Below are 18,171 nucleotides of genomic sequence, written 5' to 3'. Positions count from 1 at the left end.
CTTGAGGGGAGAGAGGCAGGCTAGCTCCAACTGCCTGCCTGAAGAAGAAAAGCCCTCCCTTCAGCCACCATCTTGGGGGGAGAGAGGCAGGCTAGCTCCAACTGCCTGCCTGAAGAAGAAAAGCCCTCCCTTCAGCCACCATCTTGAGGGGAGAGAGGCAGGCTAGCTCCAACTGCCTGCCTGAAGAAGAAAAGCCCTCCCTTCAGCCACCATCTTGAGGGGAGAGAGGCAGGCTAGCTCCAACTGCCTGCCTGTAAGAAGGAAAGCCCTCCCTTCAGCCACCATCTTGAGGGGAGAGAGGCAGGCTAGCTCCAACTGCCTGCCTGTAAGAAGGAAAGCCCTCCCTTCAGCCACCATCTTGAGGGGAGAGAGGCAGGCTAGCTCCAACTGCCTGCCTGAAGAAGAAAAGCCCTCCCTTCAGCCACCATCTTGAGGGGAGAGAGGCAGGCGAGCTCCAACTGCCTGCCTGAAGAAGAAAAGCCCTCCCTTCAGCCACCATCTTGAGGGGAGAGAGGCAGGCGAGCTCCAACTGCCTGCCTGAAGAAGAAAAGCCCTCCCTTCAGCCACCATCTTGAGGGGAGAGAGGCAGGCGAGCTCCAACTGCCTGCCTGAAGAAGAAAAGCCCTCCCTTCAGCCACCATCTTGAGGGGAGAGAGGCAGGCTAGCTCCAACTGCCTGCCTGAAGAAGAAAAGCCCTCCCTTCAGCCACCATCTTGAGGGGAGAGAGGCAGGCTAGCTCCAACTGCCTGCCTGAAGAAGAAAAGCCCTCCCTTCAGCCACCATCTTGGGGGGAGAGAGGCAGGCTAGCTCCAACTGCCTGCCTGTAAGAAGGAAAGCTCTCCCTTCAGCCACCATCTTGGGGGGAGAGAGGCAGGCTAGCTCCAACTGCCTGCCTGTAAGAAGGAAAGCCCTCCCTTCAGCCACCATCTTGAGGGGAGAGAGGCAGGCTAGCTCCAACTGCCTGCCTGAAGAAGAAAAGCCCTCCCTTCAGCCACCATCTTGGGGGGAGAGAGGCAGGCTAGCTCCAACTGCCTGCCTGAAGAAGAAAAGCCCTCCCTTCAGCCACCATCTTGAGGGGAGAGAGGCAGGCTAGCTCCAACTGCCTGCCTGAAGAAGAAAAGCCCTCCCTTCAGCCACCATCTTGGGGGGAGAGAGGCAGGCTAGCTCCAACTGCCTGCCTGAAGAAGAAAAGCCCTCCCTTCAGCCACCATCTTGAGGGGAGAGAGGCAGGCTAGCTCCAACTGCCTGCCTGAAGAAGAAAAGCCCTCCCTTCAGCCACCATCTTGGGGGGAGAGAGGCAGGCTAGCTCCAACTGCCTGCCTGAAGAAGGAAAGCCCTCCCTTCAGCCACCATCTTGGGGGGAGAGAGGCAGGCTAGCTCCAACTGCCTGCCTGAAGAAGGAAAGCCCTCCCTTCAGCCACCATCTTGGGGGGAGAGAGGCAGGCTAGCTCCAACTGCCTGCCTGTAAGAAGGAAAGCCCTCCCTTCAGCCACCATCTTGGGGGGAGAGAGGCAGGCTAGCTCCAACTGCCTGCCTGTAAGAAGGAAAGCCCTCCCTTCAGCCACCATCTTGGGGGGAGAGAGGCAGGCTAGCTCCAACTGCCTGCCTGAAGAAGAAAAGCCCTCCCTTCAGCCACCATCTTGAGGGGAGAGAGGCAGGCTAGCTCCAACTGCCTGCCTGTAAGAAGGAAAGCCCTCCCTTCAGCCACCATCTTGGGGGGAGAGAGGCAGGCTAGCTCCAACTGCCTGCCTGAAGAAGGAAAGCCCTCCCTTCAGCCACCATCTTGGGGGGAGAGAGGCAGGCTAGCTCCAACTGCCTGCCTGAAGAAGAAAAGCCCTCCCTTCAGCCACCATCTTGGGGGGAGAGAGGCAGGCTAGCTCCAACTGCCTGCCTGTAAGAAGGAAAGCCCTCCCTTCAGCCACCATCTTGGGGGGAGAGAGGCAGGCTAGCTCCAACTGCCTGCCTGAAGAAGAAAAGCCCTCCCTTCAGCCACCATCTTGAGGGGAGAGAGGCAGGCTAGCTCCAACTGCCTGCCTGTAAGAAGGAAAGCCCTCCCTTCAGCCACCATCTTGGGGGGAGAGAGGCAGGCTAGCTCCAACTGCCTGCCTGAAGAAGAAAAGCCCTCCCTTCAGCCACCATCTTGAGGGGAGAGAGGCAGGCTAGCTCCAACTGCCTGCCTGAAGAAGAAAAGCCCTCCCTTCAGCCACCATCTTGAGGGGAGAGAGGCAGGCGAGCTCCAACTGCCTGCCTGAAGAAGAAAAGCCCTCCCTTCAGCCACCATCTTGAGGGGAGAGAGGCAGGCGAGCTCCAACTGCCTGCCTGAAGAAGAAAAGCCCTCCCTTCAGCCACCATCTTGAGGGGAGAGAGGCAGGCAAGCTCCAACTGCCTGCCTGAAGAAGAAAAGCCCTCCCTTCAGCCACCATCTTGAGGGGAGAGAGGCAGGCAAGCTCCAACTGCCTGCCTGTAAGAAGGAAATGTCAGGGATGATGGGAGTTGTAGCTCTTCACCTCTGGCTTGAACTCACCACCTTGTTGCGCACCGACGCTGACCAGTTTTGGCCAGTGGATAAAGCTTTGCTCTAAAGCAGCAGAGTTACAGAGAATAGGCTGAAGACCCTGACAAACTCTCCAAGCCTTCTCACTCTTGCTTCCACAGAAGTCTTCCCACTTCTTCAGGATCCAGCTGGCTCTTGTATCTTCACCCAAGACACCAGACAACTCAGTAGTCTTATATAAAAGATCTACTTTATTCTACTATATACAGCTCCAAAACTATCCAACACAACAATACTCCTCACTCCTACTATCCACTGCTACTACCCACAAAATACATTGGGATTCATAGTCATTATTATAGTCCTTGGATAATACCACCCACTCTTGTCAGTTTCCACCCAGTGGGCGTGTACATCCACTCTCATTGGCTCTCTTGTTTCAACCCAGAATTAATGATTTCGTCATCTCAGCCTTGTCCACTTAACAATTCTCAGGTGTGTTCAATTATCCACTTTACATTTCTGTCCTTGGCATTCAGGACTTTCTAATTCCATTACCTTCTACACCTGTGTGGCTCTTAATTGCTTCTGCTGAGTCACCCTGACTCTCACATATATGTTTTATTTCAATCACTGTATATCCCATGTTGCTTTTTCCTTAACAATCCCCTCTGAAATAAAATATTGTATGTGGCTTACAATGTCATTCCAACCATTTGTGTCAACCTTTCATGTTTTTCCACTGTTAGTGCTTTTGTAAACAAATCTGCTATGTTATTTTGTGTTTCTATGTACCTCAACTCTATTTCTCCTTTTTGAACCAAGTCTCTTACATTTTGGTACCTTACACCCACATATTTGGTTCTGTTTTTCAAACTTTCTGTTTCAGCCATCGCTATGCATGATTGCGAATCTTCCTGAATTTCTACAGGTATTCTGAAATTTTCGTTTAAGTCATTTAACAATTGTTCAATCCATTGTACCTCGTTCACAATTTCGTTCAAAGCTGCAAATTCTGCTTCAGATGTGCTTAATGCTACGTTTGTCTGTTTTCTGCTTCTCCATACTATGGGACTTTCACTATATTTGATGATCATTCCTGTAACTGATTTCTTGTCTCCTGATTCTGACGCAAACGAACTGTCTACAAAGCAATCTAAATCTGCATTACTGCTTCTGATGATTAACTTTTTGTCTAGAGTCCCTTTTAAATATCTTAACAAGTGTTTCACAGCTGTCCAATCCTCAACCTTAGGATCACAAAGTCTTCTAGATAAAACGTTAATGGAATACGAAATGTCTGGTCTAGTGTGGCAAGAAATGAATTGTAGAGATCCTATGATGCTTCTGAAAAAAGTCTTGTCCTCAAAATCTCTGGTTGTTGGTTCAGAAACGAAACCAGTTGTCATTGGAGCTCTAACTATCTTAGCATTCTGTAGTCCACACTTTTCAATCAAATTTTCTATCTTCTTTCTCTGATTTAACAAACAATGTCCTTCTTCTGTCCATTCAACATTAATGTCTAAATAAGACTTCAACAAACCTAAATCTTTTAAAACAAACTTTTCTGACAAATCTTTCTTAACTGTTTCAATGGCCTGTTACAGACAGCCAAAATAAAGCTGCTTCGAGTCACAGTGGAGATATGATGTTTCAATGATGCATGCGTCCTAAGAGTCCAGAAGTCGCACCAAAGCCACGCTCCAGCCCTAAGGACTGGAGCGTGGCTTTGGTGTGGCTTCTGGACTCTTATGACACACGCATCATTGAAACATCATATCTCCACTGTGACTCGAAGCAGCTTTATTTTGGCTGTCTGTAATAGGCCATAGTCCTGTTTTGACTTTGCTGCCACGCACAAGTCATCCACATAAATCACTAGCACTATGTCTCCTTTTGTATAAACACAAGCATCTGCTACGCTTCTCTTGTATCCTAGCTTAACCAACTCATCATTAATGCACAAATTCCATGCTCTGGCACTCTGTTTTAAACCATACAATGCCTTCTTCAATCTATAAACTTTCTGACTTCCATTCTCCTCAAAACCTTGTGGCTGTTCTATAAAAATTTCTTCATCCAAATTTGCATTTAAATAAGCTGTTTCAAAATCAAAATGTTCCACAACTAAATTCCTCCTTGCTGCTACAGCTAACACCATTCTCAAACTTTCTGGCTTTGCTGTTGGAGAATAAGTCTTGTCAAAATTCTCATACTGCTGTTGTGCAAAACCCTTAGCTACTAATCTTGCTTTGTACTTAATGCTACCATCAGGCATTTCCTTTCTCTTGTACACCCATTTACAACCAATCACTTTCTTATCTTTGGGTCTATCCACAACTTCAAAAACATCTTTGTTCACCAAGCAACTAAATTCATTATCCATTGCTTCACACCATCTTTCCTGTTCTTCCCTAGAAAAGGTTTCCAACTCTTCAAAACTCTCAGGCTCTTCTATTACTGTACAAGCTCTTGCCTGTGTCACAACAAATCTATCTGGTGACTTTCTAACTCTGTGACTACGCCTGGGTATGAATTCTGACGACCTGCCTCTCTCCTCATCACTGTCTGCACTAGAAGTTGTCGTCCTTTTGCTAAATCTTTTGTCTTCTGTCATTCTAGTGGTTACTGGTCTTGTTTGTGTCTCCCCATCTGAGGTACTACCACTACTGCTAGTAGAGGCTTCTGGCTTGACTGAAACCCTTCCGTTTCCTGAAGTTGGTTCAGTCTGGGCTTCCTGCTCACTTGAGCTACCTAACCTCAAGAACACTTCCTTGTTGGCATGCAGCTTGTCCCAGCCAGCATGTCTTTCAAAATTTGCAGACCTGGAGTACTGTACTTCTCTTCCTCCTAAATGAAATTTGTAGCTGTTCCCTGAATATCCTAGAAACATTAGCCTTTTACTTTTTGGTTCTCCTTTTCTTCTAAAACAAGCAGGTATGTACACATGTGCATATTGTCCAAACACTCTTAAATATTTAAAATTTGGCACTCTCCCATACAAGACCCTGTAGGGAATGTCTTCAGTCTCTGAATGATACAACCTATTACTTATGTGTATGGCAGTCAGTGTAGCTTCACCCCAGAAGCTGTCTTTAACTCCGGCATCTGCCATCAGGCAAGCAGAAATCCTTTTGATGTCTTGGATTTTTCTCTTTGCCAAACCATCCTCACTAGGAAAAGCAGGATTGGTGGTTTCATGCCTTATTCCCACCTTCTGAAACCAATTATACAGCTGGTTGTTTAAAAATTCGCCACCTCTATCTGTAACAATAGTTCCAACTCTGCTATCAAATTGTCTTTCAACCATTCTTACCCATGCTTTCAAACTTTGCCCAGCATCAGACTTATTTTTCAATATTCTTACAAAAGCATACCTTGAAAATCTGTCCACAATTACTAGGAAATACTTGTTTCCTCCTAATGACAAACAATTAGCTTGGGCTACATCAGCATGTACAAATTGAAATGGTCTTTGAGCAATTCTTCTGGATTTTTTAGCAACTGGAAAAGCTCTGACCTTCACTTGATTACAAACAGTACAGTCTAAATGATTTTTACATTCTGCCACTTTTAGATCTGGACACATGCTTATTAAATTCTTTAAACACTTAAAACTTGCATGGCCAAACTTTCTATGCAGCTCATGTATGCAGTCTTTGTGCATTGGCACATTATCAATATTGTTAGCATTCTCAACCTTGTAATTATCAACATTTTCTTCCAAGAAATAAAGCTTATCCTTTTTCAAACCTATGCCACGCAGTTCCCCATTCAATGTTATTTTACACAAGTTCTTTTCAAATGTGACTATGTAGTCTCTGTCTGTTAATCTGCTCACTGATAACAAGTTGTTTTCTAATTCTTTTACATGCAAAACATCATTAAAGTTTTCTTTCAGCCCTGGAATGTAAACTGTTCCCATTTGATTTACAGTACTAAGCTCATTCCCATCAGCCAAAACTACAGCATTTACATTGGCTGGCTTTCTTTCACTAATTAAGTTAATATTATTACACATGGAGGACGAAGCTCCTGAATCTACAAGCCATTTAGAATTAGCACTTCGTTTTTCTTTGATCATGGTGGCAAACACCTTATTATTATTTCTATTGTCCTTCAAAAAAGGCGGCTTGGACTGCTTCTGCCTCTGGCCGTGCCGTGGTTGCCATCTGCTTTCTTGCTTGCTTCTATCAGCAGCCAAAAGATTACAGTGCCTCTGCAGGTGTCCTATCTTCTTACAGTAAAAACATTTTCGTTGCTCCCTCGAAGAAGCTGCCTGGTCCAGCCCACGCACATCAGGCTTGGCTTGCTCACTTGGCACAGTCTTGGAAGTTGCTGCGTCATTCCTCTCAGACAGTCTCCTCTGGTTTTCTTCCAGAATTCTGGCCACAATTAAGTCTCTCGTTAACTCTGCTTCCGGTAAGTTTTGAAGGCTGTTAGTAATGTTCCCCCAAGAAGGGTCTAGGGATTCAATTAGAATATAACATTGTTGTTCTCTGCTTATTTCCACACCTCTTAGCTCAGCCTGCACAAATAGGTCTTGCATCTTTTTCAAATGCTGTATTACACATTGGCCCTTTCCCATCTTCTGTCTATATATTCTCTTAGACCATAGCATTTTTGCAAAGGCAGTAGAAGGAGTGTGTAATCTCTGCAGAGTGTCCCACACATCTTTGGCGGTTTCCTTATCTCTGACATCATTAATCAAGTCTTCTTCCAGCATTAGGAAAAGACAGGCTTTTGCTTTACAATCTTTCTCTTTCGTGGCTGCAGTTGCTGCGGCTGGCAACCCTGCTTCAACAGTGGCCCATAAACTTTCTTTTACAAGCAGAGACTGGGCATAAATCTTCCAGGTGGAGTAGTTGCTTCTATTCAATTTGCTAAACTTCAAAATCTCCATCTTAATTTGTGCAGTGACTCAATTGACACAGTCCTTCTGAGTATGCACAGCTGACCCCTTTCGGGCTTAATCAAAACACAGGAGGAGTTACTCACGGAGCTTATCAGTGCAGCGCAAACAGCTTGCTCTGATCTGTCTTCCACTCTCTGGAACTTTCAGCTTCTGTGGATGCTGGGTGCTGCAGTGACTGGGCCCATAACCCTTGTCAGGGATGATGGGAGTTGTAGCTCTTCACCTCTGGCTCGAACTCACCACGTTGTTGCGCACCGACGCTGACCAGTTTTGGCCAGTGGATAAAGCTTTGCTCTAAAGCAGCAGAGTTACAGAGAATAGGCTGAAGACCCTGACAAACTCTCCAAGCCTTCTCACTCTTGCTTCCACAGAAGTCCTCACACTTCTTCAGGATCCAGCTGGCTCTTGTATCTTCACCCAAGACACCAGACAACTCAGTAGTCTTATATAAAAGATCTACTTTATTCTACTATATACAGCTCCAAAACTATCCAACACAACAATACTCCTCACTCCTACTATCCACTGCTACTACCCACAAAATACATTGGGATTCATAGTCATTATTATAGTCCTTGGATAATACCACCCACTCTTGTCAGTTTCCACCCAGTGGGCGTGTACATCCACTCTCATTGGCTCTCTTGTTTCAACCCAGAATTAATGATTTCGTCATCTCAGCCTTGTCCACTTAACAATTCTCAGGTGTGTTCAATTATCCACTTTACATTTCTGTCCTTGGCATTCAGGACTTTCTAATTCCATTACCTTCTACACCTGTGTGGCTCTTAATTGCTTCTGCTGAGTCACCCTGACTCTCACATATATGTTTTATTTCAATCACTGTATATCCCATGTTGCTTTTTCCTTAACAGGAAAGCCCTCCCTTCAGCCACCATCTTGGGGGGAGAGAGACAGGCTAGCTCCAACTGCCTGCCTGAAGAAGAAAAGCCCTCCCTTCAGCCACCATCTTGGGGGGAGAGAGGCAGGCGAGCTCCAACTGCCTGCCTGAAGAAGAAAAGCCCTCCCTTCAGCCACCATCTTGGGGGGAGAGAGGCAGGCGAGCTCCAACTGCCTGCCTGAAGAAGAAAAGCCCTCCCTTCAGCCACCATCTTGGGGGGAGAGAGGCAGGCGAGCTCCAACTGCCTGCCTGAAGAAGAAAAGCCCTCCCTTCAGCCACCATCTTGGGGGGAGAGAGGCAGGCGAGCTCCAACTGCCTGCCTGAAGAAGAAAAGCCCTCCCTTCAGCCACCATCTTGGGGGGAGAGAGGCAGGCGAGCTCCAACTGCCTGCCTGAAGAAGAAAAGCCCTCCCTTCAGCCACCATCTTGGGGGGAGAGAGGCAGGCGAGCTCCGACTGCCTGCCTGAAGAAGAAAAGCCCTCCCTTCAGCCACCATCTTGAGGGGAGAGAGGCAGGCGAGCTCCGAATGCCTGCCTGAAGAAGAAAAGCCCTCCCTTCAGCCACCATCTTGGGGGGAGAGAGGCAGGCTAGCTCCGACTGCCTGCCTGAAGAAGAAAAGCCCTCCCTTCAGCCACCATCTTGGGGGGAGAGAGGCAGGCTAGCTCCAACTGCCTGCCTGAAGAAGAAAAGCCCTCCCTTCAGCCACCATCTTGGGGGGAGAGAGGCAGGCTAGCTCCAACTGCCTGCCTGAAGAAGAAAAGCCCTCCCTTCAGCCACCATCTTGAGGGGAGAGAGGCAGGCTAGCTCCAACTGCCTGCCTGAAGAAGAAAAGCCCTCCCTTCAGCCACCATCTTGAGGGGAGAGAGGCAGGCTAGCTCCAACTGCCTGCCTGAAGAAGAAAAGCCCTCCCTTCAGCCACCATCTTGAGGGGAGAGAGGCAGGCTAGCTCCAACTGCCTGCCTGAAGAAGAAAAGCCCTCCCTTCAGCCACCATCTTGGGGGGAGAGAGGCAGGCTAGCTCCAACTGCCTGCCTGAAGAAGAAAAGCCCTCCCTTCAGCCACCATCTTGGGGGGAGAGAGGCAGGCTAGCTCCAACTGCCTGCCTGAAGAAGAAAAGCCCTCCCTTCAGCCACCATCTTGAGGGGAGAGAGGCAGGCTAGCTCCAACTGCCTGCCTGAAGAAGAAAAGCCCTCCCTTCAGCCACCATCTTGAGGGGAGAGAGGCAGGCTAGCTCCAACTGCCTGCCTGAAGAAGAAAAGCCCTCCCTTCAGCCACCATCTTGAGGGGAGAGAGGCAGGCTAGCTCCAACTGCCTGCCTGTAAGAAGGAAAGCCCTCCCTTCAGCCACCATCCTGAGGGGAGAGAGGCAGGCTAGCTCCAACTGCCTGCCTGTAAGAAGAAAAGCCCTCCCTTCAGCCACCATCTTGAGGGGAGAGAGGCAGGCTAGCTCCAACTGCCTGCCTGAAGAAGAAAAGCCCTCCCTTCAGCCACCATCTTGAGGGGAGAGAGGCAGGCGAGCTCCGACTGCCTGCCTGAAGAAGAAAAGCCCTCCCTTCAGCCACCATCTTGGGGGGAGAGAGGCAGGCTAGCTCCAACTGCCTGCCTGAAGAAGAAAAGCCCTCCCTTCAGCCACCATCTTGGGGGGAGAGAGGCAGGCTAGCTCCAACTGCCTGCCTGAAGAAGAAAAGCCCTCCCTTCAGCCACCATCTTGGGGGGAGAGAGGCAGGCTAGCTCCAACTGCCTGCCTGAAGAAGAAAAGCCCTCCCTTCAGCCACCATCTTGAGGGGAGAGAGGCAGGCTAGCTCCAACTGCCTGCCTGAAGAAGAAAAGCCCTCCCTTCAGCCACCATCTTGAGGGGAGAGAGGCAGGCTAGCTCCAACTGCCTGCCTGAAGAAGAAAAGCCCTCCCTTCAGCCACCATCTTGAGGGGAGAGAGGCAGGCTAGCTCCAACTGCCTGCCTGAAGAAGAAAAGCCCTCCCTTCAGCCACCATCTTGGGGGGAGAGAGGCAGGCTAGCTCCAACTGCCTGCCTGAAGAAGAAAAGCCCTCCCTTCAGCCACCATCTTGGGGGGAGAGAGGCAGGCTAGCTCCAACTGCCTGCCTGAAGAAGAAAAGCCCTCCCTTCAGCCACCATCTTGAGGGGAGAGAGGCAGGCTAGCTCCAACTGCCTGCCTGAAGAAGAAAAGCCCTCCCTTCAGCCACCATCTTGAGGGGAGAGAGGCAGGCTAGCTCCAACTGCCTGCCTGAAGAAGAAAAGCCCTCCCTTCAGCCACCATCTTGAGGGGAGAGAGGCAGGCTAGCTCCAACTGCCTGCCTGAAGAAGAAAAGCCCTCCCTTCAGCCACCATCTTGGGGGGAGAGAGGCAGGCTAGCTCCAACTGCCTGCCTGAAGAAGAAAAGCCCTCCCTTCAGCCACCATCTTGGGGGGAGAGAGGCAGGCTAGCTCCAACTGCCTGCCTGAAGAAGAAAAGCCCTCCCTTCAGCCACCATCTTGAGGGGAGAGAGGCAGGCGAGCTCCAACTGCCTGCCTGAAGAAGAAAAGCCCTCCCTTCAGCCACCATCTTGAGGGGAGAGAGGCAGGCGAGCTCCAACTGCCTGCCTGAAGAAGAAAAGCCCTCCTTCTAACCACCATCTTGGGGAGAGAGAGGCCTGTTATGTTTGTTTGTTTGTTTGTTTTACTTTGTATTGTACTTCCTGTTGTACACCGCTTTGATCTACTTTGGAAAAGCGGTATATAAATAAACATTATTATTATTATTATTATTATTATTATATGTGGCTTCATAGGGAATGCATATTTCAGTAATTTTCAAATAGATCAATAAAATAATCCCTGTGAGCTAGTGTAGGGTGCTGGTTTGAGGTCACAACCAGGACTCCAGTGGTCCAGGGTTCATATCCCTGTTCAGTTGTAGAAACCTACTGGATGACCTTAGCCAAGTCACACTCTTTTAGCCTCAGAAAAAAGCAATGAAAAACCTCTTCCAAATAAATCTTGCCAAGAAAACCCTATGACAGGGTCTTCATAAGTCATAGCTGACTTGAAGGCACACAACAACAACGATGCTCAGATGACAAGAGCCTCTCCGTCTCTCAGAAAGGAAGTCTTCTTTAAAGATTCTTAGTGAAGGAAACAATGAAGGTGATGCTGCAGTAGATTTTTGGTTCCCATCATAAAACCAATGCGTTAGCCACCCTTCCCAGTTTTGTGTAATCTGCAAACCTGATAATGATTCCCTCTATCCCAATGAAGAATAATGGTCTGAGGACAGACCTCATTAGAATATGTAATGCAGCCATTGGTGATGATTCTTTGAGCATGATTTTCCAACCAGTTATGGATCCATCTCACTATTTCCTCATCCACTGCACATTTAATCCGTTTGCTAATCAAAATATTATGAGGAAACTTTATCAAATGCTTTGCTTAAATCCAGATAAATGACATCTGCAACATTCCCATCATATACTAAACTAGTGACCTGATTTTTTAATTTAAAAAAATGGTTCCTTATTGCCAAGAAAATTTAAAACAGAGTTCAGTCAATCATCTAAGCAGGGACCTCAAGTTTATATGCTTCTCCATCCCAAATGTATAACTACCCTATATGACATATCTCAGTTGGGGCTATAATCCCCCCCCCTGCGGTTTGAGACATTTTCTTAGTGTAAAACAATCCCAGCCATAAAATTCTTCATGCTTGTGAAGTCTCTTACAAAGGGCCTATACAGATTGGACAGAGGCCACCCCTTTCTCCCCCGGATTGTGGCCCTGCCAACCAAACAGTGTGGCAATGATGCATCTGGAAAAAGGAGCTGCGAAATGTGGCTCTTTTCTCCACCGCTGCAGAGGCATCATTAGTGCCCTGGAGTGGCACAGTGACGTCTCTAGTGTGCCGCGTCTTTTCGACGTGGCGCATGAGGCACATCATCATCGTGCATGCTGTCTGAATGGGCGCAAGCTAAGATGGTGCCCAGACAGTAGGGCTTGGGAGTGTGTGGATCCTCTGCTCTCCCGAGCTCTATTTTTGGCCCCAGGCCGGTGCAAAGCACCAGTCTGTATGGCAGAGAGTTAATCAAGATTTAATTGCAAAAATCTTGCTTAATTTTCCACCATCCAACTTTGTCAGCTGCTTTTAAAATGTCTTAGTTTTTCTCTTCCCCCCTTTTCTTCATCTTATTTCAATTGCTGCAAACTAGTCTCTGGGCTCATTCCCAGGTACATTTAAACTGGTTCGGGATTCGCCTTTGCTCCGTGTTGGTAAATCAATTCCAAATGTTCCATCGTTCCCACTATGAAAGCAGATCATTTCATTATATCTTTGTAATCACTTCTTTTTTAGCACGATTGTCATCCTCACTAGTTTGCGCTACTTCAAAATGCATGTCTGTGTCATCAGTGACATAAGTGGTAGCCTGGGCTTTGGGTGGGGAGGAGGTACTGGAAGTCACTGGGCCTCTTGGCTGGGCATCACTCATGAGGTGATTCCCCCTAAGAGGTGCTGAGGAGCACAGTGCTAAAACCTTCAAAGGGCTCCATGACATTTATAGATTAAAAATAAAAATAAAATTCATATAAAATTTGATTCATTGCTCTTGCAACTACTTGCCTTTGCGAGTAGTTGCAAAATCAGTGAATTGAATTTTCTATGAATTTTATTTTTTAAAAATGCACCCATAGGTCAAAAACTGAGGCGGGATGGTAAACACCTCTCTGCCATTAGTCCCTCCCCTCCAGAATGATGGGATTCAGATCCGTCGTTCCCACTTGTTGAACACGCTGCAAAATCAATTCTTTCCAAAACAACCACCAAAGAACTAGTGTTAGGAAAGAGTGGTTTTTTTGCATTTGCCTCGCTTCATCATGATTGAAACCAATCACACTAGGATCAGAATCCATTTCAAACGGGAACTACAATCATGTAAACCAATTGGCAATTCGCTTTAAAACATAGTAGGAACAAGCCCCCTGCCAAACTGGGACATTTAGAGGGTATAAAAGACCCTGGGGCCTTTCAGGTAAATGTAATTTTATACTGTTTAAGTGAAATGATTTTAATTGTTTTTTAAATTGCATTGGTAAGTTTTTAACCAATTTTATCTGTGAACTGCCTTGAATCCCACTCCAGGATAAAGGTGGCATATAAATAAATAATTAAATAGTTGCACTACAGTTCCCAGCATCCTACCTTCATAGTCCATGCCAGCTACAGTGAAGATGGTGTCAGAAAATATTGCTCAATATTGCTCTCAATTTTCCCAATTGCTATTAGGGTGATGGGGTTGCAAATACAGTGGGCCATTGTATCTGTTGAGGTTTGGTTCCAAGACCCCCCTGTGGATATCAAAAGCCGTGGATATTCAAATCCCATTAAATGCAATGGTGTAGTAATATGGTGTCCCTTATATAAAATGGCAAAATCAAGGTTTGTATTGGGGAATTTTAATTTTTTGGAATATTTTCAAACTGTGAATGCTTGAATCCATGGATAAAGAATCCATGGAAACAGAGGGCTAACAGTATAAGGGTTTCCTGCATACCTTTACTGAGACATACTCTCAAAGATTTTCAACTCAACTGTTTCCATCTTCCTGCACTCTCAACTTTGTTTTGAAAAATGCTTACAAGGAGCAAGAAGATCAAGTGAGCTTATCTTCTACAAGTTGTAGCATATGAATAGAGAATTTCTGTGTTGATACTCATGGGTTCTGTCTAGACATGAAGATATCTTCTCATATAAGGCCTGCTGAAGATGTCAGAGCAGATGTTTCGCCAATGCCTCAGGCTTGACAAAAATCCAGCCATCCAAACAACACTTCAGTTTTGTGCTGATCTGGACTGTTTTTTTGGACAACAGTCTATGAAGAGTAATGCTGCAATACTAAAGGTCTCTTTAGTTCAGTTTTCTGTTTGCACTGTGGTCAGCCAGTTGTCTATGAGAAGGCTATCAGAAGAACATGAAATATGTTTACATTCATTACACATTTTGGAATGCCAAAAGCTAAAGGCTGACAGTTTCCAGTGAATAAAGACTTTGGTTCTAGAAAACCTAAGGCCCGTTACAAACGGGCCTTAAAGTACGCAATGAGCGCGTACTAGGGTTAGGAAGGGGCAGTGCTTCCGCACCCCCCTAACCCTAGTACGTGCTCTGCACATAGAAAATGGCGGTGGCCATTCCACACAGCCGCCGCCATCACTACGTCATGACTGCGCTGCCTCCAAACAAGGCGGTGCGGTTGTGACATATTGGGGCTGTGCCAGGGCGCCTATGGCGCCCTTTCCATGACCCCGGAAGGAGCTCCTTCCTGGCTTTGTGTCGCTGGGCACAGCCTTCAGATGGCTGAGCCCAGCGACGCAGAGGAGAAAGGAGCCCCTTTCTCCTCCTCTCTGCTGTCACGGGGTGTCCTTGGGGCTTGGAACCCCAAGGACACCCCTTTCCAGGTGGCAGGGAAGCAGCATTTTGCTGCTTCCCCGCGGCCTGGAAAGTGGTGGATCAGGGCCTCAGCGGCTGCCGCTCTGGCTGCTGAGGCCCCGATCTGGCGGGAAAACGCGTGCGTGCAGGGTCTGTAACCTGCCTAAGTTCACAAATTCCATAATGGAATTTTGCAGCCGTGATGAACACACAGAAGTGATGCTGGCCTGTCTTTGATTATGAAATACACCAGATTGGAAGAGGACTATTGAATGATGGATTGCTTTTTAGATGGGCTAGTGAAGGACATCTGAAGATAAAATGGCACCTGTGCTGGAATGTTTTCTTCAATTAGATATACTTCAAAAAGAGATCTTATTTCTTAACTGACTATGAAATACCATTGAACAAACATAGCACTCAAGAAATTATTTTAAAAATATATTTTGCATACCTCTACCCTATACATGCATAGTTTTAAATTAGGAAACTAGCATGTCATCTTTTTGCTTTATTTTGCTGGAGTAAAGTAGTCTCAAAAGGACATCAAGAGATTCAATGATTTCCCTAGGGAGATTGCCTCTTAATTCATCTTCCCCCACCCCCAAAGAGGCTAACCCCCAGAAATCTAGCCCTAACCCAACAGTTAGGGTTAAGAGAGAGGAATTAAGGCAGACAACAAGCAGAGAAATCTATTATTCTCCAGCTGATGGAGGAATTTCCACAGAGGTAGCTTTCTTCACCTTTCCATGGAAAAGTGTACCCAACAAAATTCCCTGCTGATGGAGTTAAGCAGGGAATTGCTATCTGCTTTCCTTAAAAATAAAATAAAATAAACATTGAGGGAGGAATCTTGCACAGAGCCTTTCTGTTATCCGATGCTTGTGTTGCACGACTTAATGTCCATCTGCATGGGAAATGGAAAAGGCATTGGCATGCGCATCCACAGTCACATTGGCACTGCATGTGCAATCCTGATTTCATGGCCTTGAACTGAATGTGGATGGGCCTTTTCACACTATGCAGTTGTAGCACTGTGATTCCACATTAACTGCCATGGCTGCATCCTATGGAGTCTGGGGGTTTGTAGCTGGTTGAGTAATTAGAGATTTTTGACTGGCAATTCTAAATGCCCCACCCTAAACTGCAAATTGGAAGGAGGGTGATTAGGAATACATGGAGTGAGGTGGATGATGGCATGCTCTTTGATTGCATTAGTGCCATGGGACTTCTTCTGTCTCTATTGATATAGGAAATGTGAAAAGCCTTCCTATACGCATTGATTTGCAGACTCATTACAGATTTATTTTACTAGATCTCCTGCATTTCCCCGACCCAGTGTGACTCCTCATATGTGAAAAATCCTAATTTGTACAGGTCATCATTACCTCTCAAAAACATGCTTGACACTAGATATCAAATATGAACCCCATATCCAGCAGGGCGGGTGTAGAATATGTTAACACCATGAAGAAACTGTATAAATACTGGGTTGTACCCTCCCCTCAGGTCTATTTCTTTTGGTGTAAGAAAGTACCAGGGTTCAGAATACTTCAATAATCCTAATCAGGATGTTGCCATTATTATCCCCACCTCAAGCCGGGTGTTTCCTTTATGTTTCATCAGAGTGCAAACTATTACCAAACTTCTCTGTTAGATGGAAGACAGAAGTGCACATAGAAAAAAATAAAAAAATAAAATAAAATCATGCCCCAGTTCCTGTTTTTCATTCCATCAACCATATGTCTTTGTGTTTTCTTTAGACCAGAAACTCAGAACATGTTAACTCTTCAGATTTTTAAGGTTACATATCCTGTCAGCTGCAGTTAGTGTGGCTGATGATCATGCAGAATGGGAAGGGCCATTCAACTCCACCCCCACCCCTCCACCCCCAGTTTGAAGTTTATGGTTTGTAACCATAAACAGGGATGGACTACCAAAATAGCAATTTCTTTAGGAAAGATTGGGCTTGAGGATGCCTGTTTGACACCCTGTCCACTAACCTGTGGTGTCCCTCAGGGCTCAGTTCAGCATGCTGTTCAATATCTACATGAAACTACTCGGAGAAGTCATCCAGAATTTTGGGGTTTAATGTCACCATTATGTTGATGACACTTCTTATTGTTGTGGTGTGCCTTTGAGTCATTCCTGACTTACAGCAACCCTAAGATCTTACTTTCAATTGCTTTTCCTGAAATTATTAATTGTTAAAATTATTGAAATACCAGGAAGTTATTACCTTCTTGACAGTTGTTGTCAGAATAGAAATTGCCAGGAATTGGAAAACAGTGAAAACTGGTGATGGAAACTCTGGGACATATGGTTGATGGAATGAAAAAGCCTGGTGATAATGATAGAAGATCAAATGGAAATGGGAGCAGATTGCTTTCTCATGAGAAATGGTTCCCTCTTATAAAATATTTTGGATTGTGGAAAGATGTTGTTATCTAAACTGCACCACAATTGATTTGAAAGAGGAATTATTTAGCTCTATGGAAGCAGCAAGAGGACTCTTAGATAAAATTAAGAGTGGATAACTCTTTTGTATACCAGGTCCAAACAAACTAGAAACTCCAGAGTGCAAGACCCAAATGTAATTTTATTAATACAGTAAAAGCATTCCAACACTCACCCAAAGGCACACACTCATAGAAAAGCTAACAATTTTATTTATTTCATTTATTTCAAGAATTTATATCCCACCTCTCTACCACAGTGAAACTAAAGGCTGAATACAATCATTTAAAAAGACAGAAGTAAAAACATTGATTACAAAAGTTAAAAATTAATTAAATATTATCAGTATTAAACATAAATTAAAAACCAGTAAAAACCATAAAGCATTGACAGCATACAGCACAACAGAAGTAAAATTCATTCATCAAATGCCTGCCTAAATAAAGATTTATTCAACTGCTGGCGAAAAGTGAGCAGAGAGGGGACCAACCTGACCTCCCATGGAAGGGAGTCCCACAGTCTAGGAGCAGCCACAGAGAAGGGTCTTTCTCAAGTCCTCACCAACTGTACCTGCAAAGGTGGTGGGACTGAAAGAAAGCCTCTCCTGTTGATCCTGCTTGGGCTGGTTTGCACAGGGAGATACCGTTCTTCACATAGTCTGGACCTAAGCCATTTAGGGCTTTAAAGGTAAAAACAGCACCTTGAATTCAACCTAGAAATGGACAGGTAGGCAGTGCAGCTATTTCAGCAGGGACATGATCCCTATAGCTGGCTGCAGTCAACAGCCTGGTTGCAGCATTTTTTACCTGCCAAGGTTTCCAAACAGGACAGCTCCATGTAAAGCACATTACGGTAGCCAAATGGCATGTAATCAAGGCATGTGCACCATAGCCAGATCTGACTTCTCAAGGAACGGGCATAGCTGGTGCACTGGTTTTAACTGTGCAAAAGCACTCCTGGCCACAGCTGAAACCTGGGCATCCAGGCTTAGATCTG

This window comes from Sceloporus occidentalis, unplaced genomic scaffold (assembly GCF_023333645.1).
Source record: "Sceloporus occidentalis isolate IW3139 unplaced genomic scaffold, rSceOcc1.0.p SCAF_1, whole genome shotgun sequence".
In the NCBI taxonomy this organism is placed as follows: domain Eukaryota; kingdom Metazoa; phylum Chordata; class Lepidosauria; order Squamata; family Phrynosomatidae; genus Sceloporus; species Sceloporus occidentalis.
The sequence above is the reverse complement of the archived record's forward strand: the minus strand, read 5'-3'. Positions refer to the sequence as shown.